The 10,505-nt window shown below is 39.0% G+C and overlaps 1 pseudogene; it reads left to right on the top strand.

Moving 5' to 3' along the window:
• Positions 1-1,078: 1,078 nt before the first annotated feature.
• Positions 1,079-1,952, top strand: LOC147616332 (antimicrobial ginkbilobin-2-like protein; annotated as a pseudogene).
• Positions 1,953-10,505: the final 8,553 nt, after the last annotated feature.

Genomic DNA, 10,505 nt, shown 5'->3' with positions numbered 1-10,505 from the left:
AAAGTTTTCTAAAAGAAGGAAAAAGTAAGTAATAGTTAATTCTAAAGATCTTGAGAGAGTCAACAATGACAGGTGCCATGCTTTGTATTTGTACAAGAAGTCGCCCTTGGTTTTGAAGGGTAGATCCATGATTTCATTTGAAGGGAAAAAATTGGACTAGCATTTCTTCCTTATAATTTTAGTTTGGAAGGAAAATTTTAGCAAATTTTCAAATTGAAGCCTTTCTTTTGAAGGGTAATTTTTTTGTTATCCTTATGTGAAGGATACAACGCCTGAGAAGGGTTTCGTAGTCTTCAAAAATGAGGGTTGACAAGAAGGTGGGATATAATATTATTTGGACTTTCTCAAGTATTATAATGGTTTTAAAGTGCAATATTTATACATTTATGTTATCTAGAATTGTAGCTCTAGAATAAAATAGGTGATCGAAAGAGAAAGGACGATAAGAATATTGTTTTTAAATGTTGAATGATACACTTTTGAGAATTGTCATTTTGAGTTGTTCATGCTTTGATACACTTTTTTGGTTTATGTAATAGTAGAATAATTCTTTAGCATATAATCCTTTTGATTTTCTTCTTTTGTTGCACTACATGGGCATTTTTTAATTATTTTGTTGTTGTACATGATAAAATCACGCTCTGATTTTCTGATTTTGTTGCTCTCTCTCTCTCTCTCTCTCTCTCTCACACACACACACACACACACAATAGAAGCTTTTTTCCCATGGAGACAATCAAATTTTGATAAATGGCAATGGTCCTTTTTATCCATTTCCTGCTATGGCATTTAAAATGGAAAGAAACCCACAAGAGATCACCAAAAAAACGACAATGTCCAACTTTCTAGAAACACAACACGAGATCACCAAGGATTATAATAATCCAATGTGAAGGTTATCAAAATTCAAAATATACCCCAACTTTTCTTGAAAGTAAACGACAATGTCCAACTTTCTAGAAAGACAACACAGAGTCTTCGCCCACACAGAGTGTTTTTATTGTTTATGTGATCGTTACCACTCGTATATATATAACTAGCAGCTGTGCAGCGTAAATAATTATTGAGCATTGTAGCCTTTACAACTCTCTCAAAAACAAAGAGAAGAATGCTAGCAGACTTGGCTATGGGACACGGCAAGCTCTTAATCATTATTGGGCTTTCACTCGTGCCCCTGCTAATTAGTGTAGGTTCCGCATTCGACCCCTCGGCTGAAGTATACACTCTGTGCAACACAAACAACTATACCAATGGGAGCGTGTTCAGCAAGGACTTGAGCAGAGTGCTAATGGCTTTAGAACGAGAGTCCCCCTCTGCAAGATACCACAGAAGCAGCTATGGCAAGGGGGCGGACAAGGTGAACGGGGTGTACCAATGTAGGGGAGACGTGTCACCGGACGTTTGCTCGCAGTGTGTAGGGGACGCGGTACAAAGAGCGCTGGAGAGCTGCCCGAACGCGATTGGCTCGAGGGTGCAGCTGGACGGCTGCTTTCTCAGGTACGAGAACTATTCTTTCTTCACAGAAGACTCCAGCATTGTGGTGGAGCTGTGCAATAATACGCAGAAGGACAACAACGTCACCGCCTTCCAGAGGGACATCGAGCAACTGCTGCGCGAAGTGGTCACTTGGGCTCCCAAGAGCAACGTGGGCTATGCCAGCGCAAGCGCAAGTGCAAACGTATCAAGCGGTCGTCTCTACGCCCTGGCCCAGTGCCTGGCTACCTCTCGGAGGCCGAGTGCGCCGATTGCCTGTCCGCCCACCCCAACTCCTGGCAAGACTGTGATGACGCTGTGGGTGCACAAGTCCACTCCGTCAGTTGCTACTACCGCTTCGAGACCTACTCGTTTTACAACATCGGTTGACGCGCACAAAAAGTGGTGTAGAGCTCTTCTGTGTGTACCGCGTGCCATAGCCCTTCGTATATTCAAAATAAAACAATAATCAACACAAGTATTGCAATAATACAGGAAGTTAAACACATTTTATCTTTGCAATAAATCTTCTCAATCTTTTTTAGGCAGTTCTTAACTAAACTATGTATACTAGATCACCATATCCGATGCTAATACCAACACTACAATCTACATGATGATAAAAAAAAAACAAGCAAGAAGGATTCATTGGGATAGTTCTTTTTGCCATATTCTCTTTCACATTTTTAATTTCCCAACGCTTTTGTTTACAACAAGCATGTACAAAGCTTTCATGCACAAACATTGAAGAATAATAATATAACAAGTTGGTATGTAATTTTTTTTTTTTGCAATTTTAATGTTCATCATGTGCAACAAAACCCAAAGGCAAGTACAAAAAATGCCCAATGGGCTAAACTAAAAGGACATTCTCTTTTCTTCCAGGTTGACACTTTCTTCTTTTTCACCAAACTCTATGCATCCTTCTCCCTCCTCTTTGCATGTGTGTGCATTAATACATGCCCTAACTAGTATGTGATATATACAACTAGATATGCAATCATTTCCTCCACCGACACGTCCTCTATAATATCATCATTGCTTTGATCATGACACGCATTGAGAAACACCAAATGAACTGTAAACTAAGTATTTTTCCTATAAATTAAGTTCTTATTAATCGATAATATTGATCTTTTAAGTATTCTCCCTTACTCTTAGATCTTTTTATATTTGGAATGCACAAATGAAAAATCTTATTCAAGAAGAAAATTCACTATGTGGAGAGTTTATTACCCCATTGTGTCCAATTTAACCCAAATCACATGCAATACTTGGGTTGTTGTTACGTACTTATATTTTCTCTCTAAGAGGTTGTGAGGTTGATGGGTAATTCTTCTTGGACGAGTATGGGCAGAGTGCTATGATCTTCTCTTGGGTGCATTGCATGTGGGATGGTGACAACATTCTATGTGAGAACCCTTAATCTTATCATTGCGATTTTTCATGGGAGAGAAGGTTGTGTCAAGGGATTCGTATAGTTGTGTTACTTGTTTCTTTGTTCATTCCATTCATTAGGATGTTAAGGAGTGTAGGATTTCTCTAACCATCCCTCTCTCTTAAATCTCATCCCCAAGAGCTTGTGTGAGAAGCAAGCATTTAGGGCCCAAGCCTCTTTCACATCTTCCAATGGTGTGCAAACACTCGGGAGCACAAAAATGCTACTCTGTGTGTGTGTGTGTGTGTGTGTGTGTGAGAGAGAGAGAGAGAGAGCTTAGAATTCTAAAAGATCACATATGTGGATTTAGTATCAATGATACACAATACAAAGTTACATCATAAGTAGTAGGCCAATAAAAAATATGCATGTATGGCAACAAAATAAGAAAATCAAAAGGGTGATTTTATCATGTACAATAGCAAAATAATTAAAAATATGCATGTACTACAACAAAATAAGAAAATAAAAGGCTAATTTTATCAATTAATACATTATGAACCACTCTCAGCTTTTGATTGGCCTCACTTGGATATGACACTAAAGAATTATTCTACTATTACATAAACAAAAAAAGGTGTATCAAAGCATAAACAAATACAAAATGACAATTCTCCAAAACGGCATCATTTAACGTTAAAAAACAATAGTATTATCATGCTTTCTCTTTTGACCACCTATTTAAAAAATGTATAAATATGGTAATTTGAAAACGTTATAATATTGGAGAAAGGTCGAATAATACTGCGAAAACAACCCTTTCAATGCTGCGCCACTCGTGTCACAATGACCCGATGAGGATGCTCAAAAGCTCATCTGGAATGTTCCATCCTCCTCTTGGACTTTGTATTTAATTTTCGAGGGTAAATCTTTGTCCTTGACCTCCATTTAGGACCTGCAATGTCTCAATACGAAAACCTAGGCACATTTTTAGCACAAAACCACTCAAAGACTACTTTGGAGTCACTAAACGGATGTGAAATAATGCGAATCACAAAATTTTCAGTGGACCAAAGTTGATCTATGTGCAAAATGGAAAAACTCTCTCATACAAAACTTCTCCTAATTCCACCTCGAACATAATCAAAACTCGTCCCCGAAAATGGTAACTACCTGAAAATGAAACCAAAACAATTCCTACAACACAATTTTTTCAAAACATGTTAGATGTCCTAACAAAGCATTCTACACATTTCCTACAACATGAACTTCCAAAAACATATTGATATGAAATTATGAAGTGTCACAAAATATTGCAACCTTCATTGTGACATGAAAAAAAAGACATGATTGAGTCGCTTGTATCACTTAGCCACACAAATTGAGTCACTAAGAGGCTTTCTTTATATTATATTATATTACAAATTCTTCACTTGAATAATTAAAAAATAGATGCTCTACAACATGTTAGATAGAACATTCTTAACAACACTTTACAAGGGACCCATAGTGTCGCTTCGGTTGTTGCTAGGGCCCCCACAAACTTGTTGCTTGTAATATTTGTTGACATGGAAGCTCCATGTGGGCATTCCTCATGCTAAAAGGTGCAGTGGCAATGCCATACATGTTTGTATCATGTAGCATGCCATGTAGGCAGAGGTAGTCAACCAACTTGATTGTGTTGAGGTGGCAAGATAACATGGACATTGTTGATTACATGGTAATGACATGTATGCATGTGATGTGGCATGCCAAGTAGGCTTTAGGGAGTCAACCCTATTGACCTTGTTGAGGCGGCATGATGGCATGTATGCATATAATGTGGCATGCCATCTTGACTTAAGGGAGCCAAACTTGTTGAGGTGGCATGATCGTAGGACATGATGAGATGGCAAGATGCTTATGTGGCCTCTCCTCCATATGATGTGGCATGTACATGTAGGACTAAGACTATGTTTTCATAGCTCAATTGCTTTGACAAATGACATACTCTCTAGGTTTGGTGAAATTAGCCTTTGTTTTAGACTTTGGTGGGACGAAGAGGGAAAATTTGATTAAGATGGTTGGAAAATAGGCTTCCCTAACTCAAATTCACTATTTTTTTTAAAAATTCATCCTCACAACTACTTTCATCCATAAGAAACTAGAGTATAATGAGGGTCATATTAAATTTATATAATTTAATTATTAAAATTCTATAGGCCCTTTGATAAACAAAGTGAACTTTCTATAGAAGATCAGAGAAGTTCAACCATTAAAATTCTAAATTGACCATATGACCACAATTAAATCATATTTGTCCACCTGCTCATCGCTGGATTTTTAATGATGAGCTTCTAATTTTTTGAGATCTTGCATAGAAAATCACTTGTTGTTATAAAGAATAAATTGAGAAAAAAACAACTTTAAAAAATAGATAAATACCTAAAATGTTTCCAAGAAATCAAGTTAACCTCTATGTAATTATTATTTTCATGTACAAATTGGGATGATCATTGGACTTTGTATGTAGAATTACTAATCATTTTATGTGTGACATATACAATGCAACAATCAAAATTTTCATGCAATGAAACATGCCTAAGAAAACGTAGATTTCTGATGAGACGGTGCCATTTGAATACCCACTGTCTGTATAATGTTCCCCAAATGCCATGCCACAAAATTCCAAATGTAACCTTGAGAAATTGGACCTTTAAGTTTTGAAGATGCTTGATTTCAGTCTACCCCACGACGGCACCCGATTGTCAAAAGTGGTGCCCCTCATCTTCCAACCACTTTATATTTTATCATCATTTTTATATATACACACAATCTATGTGATCTTGCATTAATATCTTTTTATTAATTCTATTGTGTAAGTAAATTCTAACATCATTTATATATATATACACAAGCAATGTCATCTTATGTTTTTATCTTTTTATTAATTCTATTGTGTAAGTACATTCTATCATTTGTATTTATAAACTCACAGAAAAAACACTACTAGAGGTTTAGGGCATACTGACGCTAGAACACCGATGCAAATGTCGAGCGTCGGTATGTACGTCCTAAACTTGGAGGCAAAGATTCGGGCGGGTAATTTTCAAAAGTGAGTATACCGACGCTTATACTGACGCGTATATCGACGCATATTCCGACACATATTTCGACGAATATTTCGACGCATATTTTGATGCATATTCTGATGAATATTCCGACGCATATTCCGACAGATATTCTGACACAGATACTGACGCCCACAACTTTTTTATAGCCGAGAACCTATCATTCTCTGTTTTGCAAGGCGTCGAATGTCTAGACAACGTATGCGTGCATCTCCCTCACGCGTTCGCCTTCTTCCATTTGACCCACTCTTGATATGTGTGTGTGTGTGTGTGGAGAGAATTAGTGAAGTGTGTGTGTAGATCTCCCTCTCTCTCCTTGGGCGTTTTGCCTCTCCCCATCTCCTCATCTTCTTATGGCATTTTGCCTCTCCCCATCTCCTCATCTTCTTATGTGCGTGCGTGTGTGTGTGTGTGTGTGTGTGTCTGTGTGTGTGTGTGTGGAGAGATTAGGGTAAATGTGTGATTTGTGTGTATATCTCCTTCCCCTCTCTCCATCCTTCTTCTTACCTTCTTAATTATGTTTGGAGAGAGGATTTGTATGTGTGTGTTGTGAGAGACATAGAGAGTGAGAGAGCTTGTGTATGTGCATCTATTACTAATGTATGCAATGTGTGTGTAGGTTTGTTCCTCCCACGTGTGTCCTAGCTTGCAGATCTTCTTCGAACACGCACTATCCAATCCATTTGAGAGGTAAGCACATTACCAATTATGTTGTTTTATTACTTCTCTTTTTGCTATGTTTTAATTTGTTCTCAATTTGTAATTATTAATTGAAATTATGAGTATGCAAGTTTGTTGTTTTATGCACATATATGCTAATATTAGCATATATGTGAGTGCATAAGAAATTAATGTATGTGCTTATTTGTCTTTACACACACACACACTTTGTAAGAGAGAGAGAGAGAGAGAGAGAGAGAGAGAGAGAGAGAGAGAGAGATTTTCTTTTCGTCGGTGCATACCCACACTCTAATGTATATGCCTAAAGCACATATCCATAAGCTAATGTATATGCCTAAACATCGCTAATGTATACTTGATCTCCCTCAACGGCTGGGGAAAAGAAGCTCGTTTGACGCTTTAAATATGAGCATTTGCAAGAATGTCCCCATTGTAGCTCTAACAGATATAGAGAAGATGTTCAGGGGGAAGCTGTCCCAGTAAAGGTTCTTAGGCACTTTCCAATCATCCCAAAAATAAAAAGCATGTTCAGGTGCAAATCTATAACAAGCTTGATGACATGGCATGCCACAACTCGATCCATAGATGAAGTGATGCGTGTGCCTGCTGCTGATTCACATGCATGGAGACACATTGAAGAGAAATGGCCGGTTTTTAGGGAAGATCCTCGTAACCTCCGTCTTGGCCTAGCAATGGATGGTGTAAACCCTTTTGGTTTACGGAGCTCTTCATGGAGCACATGGCCTGTTTGCCTTGTGAATTATAATCTTCCCCCATGGTTAGCAATAAAGAAAGGTCATTTGTTGCTCTCATTAATAGTTCCAGGAAAGTACAAGGTGAAGAACATGGATGTATATTTGGCACCACTTATTGATGAGTTACGCACCTTGTGGAACAGAATTGAAGTGGACATGTCAAAGCAGCAGAGTGGCCAAAGACTTGCAACTGTGCAAGGTATTCTCATGTGGACAATGCATGATTGGCCTGGCTATGGAGAATGCTCAGGTTTGTCTATATCGGGTTATAATGCATGTCCTCTATGTGGTCCTCGACTTGATTCAAGATACTCAAAAGCATTACGAAAGAATGTCTACCAAGAACATGTTAGGTATCTTCCAAAAAATCATGAATTGTGGGATGGTAATCTAGGAAGATCTCCTCCAAGTGCCTTGAAGGCTACATAGAACTCCGGCAACAAAAATTGAAGCGCCTCCCGATTCATAGCATGGAGTGCACAAACATTTTCTCTTTTTGTTTGCAATGCAAGCATTGCCACTTGATGTTCCCTTTGAGCGCTTGTCAGAAAATTTGCCCGAGTCTGATGTTCATGATCGAGACCTCCCTCGGTCACCTCTTCAATTCTCACTTTTTGTATAGGACGGACATCCAAAATTTGCACCATTCATGCATCAGTAAATGTAACTAGTCTAAGTAACTTATCATATCTAAAACGAAGGGCTACTAGGCTAAAAAAATCTTTGTTCATCACTGTGACCCTGTGTGCATGGGCAGCAAGAACGTAACTATGCAAAAAAAATTCAATCATCCAATCTTCTGTGGCCTCTTGCAAGCAAAACAGGGCCGATGCCTTCCACCTAAACAAAATTCCATTTTGCTCACAAATTCTCCTGGCCAAGCCTCTGGAAAGGCAATCTTGGAATAGCAACAGTCGGGTGCTTCATAAATTTTGTGATTTCTCGCAGAGCTGAGGAATGCTCTATGAAACGCCTTAGTCTAGGCTGCATTTTGGATAATCAGGAAGGACTGCTTGATTTCCTCGATCTTGAGGCTTTTAGAGTACCCATCTTCTTCCCACTAGATGAGGGACCTACATTGTCAATGGGTCTAGCTGTATGCCTTACACGAGCCATCTGAAAACGCAAGCAAGAGCAGAAAACTTAGCTATTCAGTAGTACACGATTAACAATTCAGCATAAAGCGAGAGAGGGTGGACAAGAAAGCAATATGCACTTCCTCGCGTTATGGTGAATCCATTCACCATAACGCGAGATGAAGGCCCACCGAAACACAATAATCCTCCTCGCATTATGGTGAATTAATTGACACCAATAAGAGGTGGATTATCGTGCATCCTTTGAGCTTTGATATTGCATTATAGTGATTTGATTCACCATAACGCGTGACTAAGAGCCAGTCAAAGCAAAACAATCCTCCTCGCGTTATAGTGAATTGATTTACTACAACGGGAGGAGGATTATCGTGAATCTCTTACCATTCTGTCTTGCATTTTGGTGATTCGATTCACCATAACACATAGAGCCGTATTGAGATTCTAATGGTTCGTCATTTGCTTTAAGGTGAATCGAATCACCATGGCAGAGGGCAAACAGTCGAAGAGAAAACAATGGCAGAGGGCAAACAGTCGAAGGAAAAACAAAACAATCAAGGAATATACAAGAAACTCACAAAACAATCAAGTAATACACGTCCATAACATTTTATGAGTGGGAATGGATGGAGACTGTCGTGTAGGAGGTGAATTAATTGACACTAATAAGAGGTGGATTATCGTGAATCCTTTTCCCTTTGATCTTGCGTTATAGTGAATTGATTCATCATAATGCGAGACTAAGGGCCAGTCAAAGCAAAACAATCCTCCTCGTGTTATAGTGAATCGATTTACTACAACGGGAGGAGGATTATCGCGAATCTCTTACCATTCCATCTTGCATTTTGGTGATTCGATTCACCATAACACATGGAGCCATATTGAGATTCTAATGGTCCGTCGTGTGCTTTAAGGTGAATCAAATCACCATGGCAGAAGGCAAACAGTCGAAGAAAAAACAATGGCAGAGGGCAAAGAGTCGAAGAAAAAACAAAACAAACAAGCAATATACAAGAAACTTACAAAACAATCAAGTAATATACAAAAACTCACATTTCTTGTGTGGGAATGGATGGAGACTATCGTGCGCAGGAGGTGGAATATTGGTTCAGTACTGTGGGGGTAGTCGGAAGTCACCTGGAGGCAAGCAGGAGGACGGACAAGGCAAAATCGATAAGAGGACGAAAAGGTGGCGTGATTAACGGCTCTGATTAGTCTTTAGAGCAAACACACGTGCTGGCGGGCTGCCAAGACGACTAGGCGGCACTGACGTGTCGCATAGCATTAAAAAGGGTTTTTAATTGCCTCTCTTGCTTTGATTAGTCTTTATAGCATGTACACGTGTTAGGTACATGGCAGGCTACCACGTGGCATTCATGGAATGGCGGGTGAAAACACGATGCTGATGTGTCGCATAGCGTTAAAAATGGTTTTTAATTGCTTCTCTAGGATACCCATCTCATTTATTGCCTCTCTTGGAGTTTGTCTTCTCATTTATCTCCCCACCAACGGCCTTCATCTCCATCAACGACTATCTCCTCCAACCCTCCTTTATCAATCATCCTCCTTCATCCTCCTGTATCAAACGTCAAAGACAAACCTCCAATCTCCTTCATCTCCATCAAAGATAACGACAATCTCCTTCATCTCCATCTCCTGCGACGTTTGTATACAATTCGTTTTCCTGGTATTTTTATCTCTTTTGTGCTTCCTTCTTCTTTTGTTATTTCGTTCTTTTGGTTTCATTCGTGCAGAACTCCTTGCTTTGTCTTTTCATCGCGTTAAGGTGAATTGAAAACCTATGACTCCTCGCATTATGGTGAATTGACTGCGAAGAAGACTATTTTAATTTGTTTGACATCTCCTCTCTCAGTATGGGTACTTGAGAAGTATCTTTATTTGTAATTCACCATAACGTGAGAGGCGACGCCAAAGGATGAAAAAGTCATCATGTTGCAGTGAATCAATTCACCATAATGCGAGTGAAGGTCCCATAGGAAGCACAATATTCCTC

This window comes from Cibotium barometz, chromosome 38 (assembly GCF_041138505.1).
Source record: "Cibotium barometz isolate CiBa-2024 chromosome 38, ASM4113850v1, whole genome shotgun sequence".
In the NCBI taxonomy this organism is placed as follows: domain Eukaryota; kingdom Viridiplantae; phylum Streptophyta; class Polypodiopsida; order Cyatheales; family Cibotiaceae; genus Cibotium; species Cibotium barometz.
Note: the sequence above shows the minus strand (reverse complement) of the source record. Positions and strands in the feature narration are given on the sequence as shown.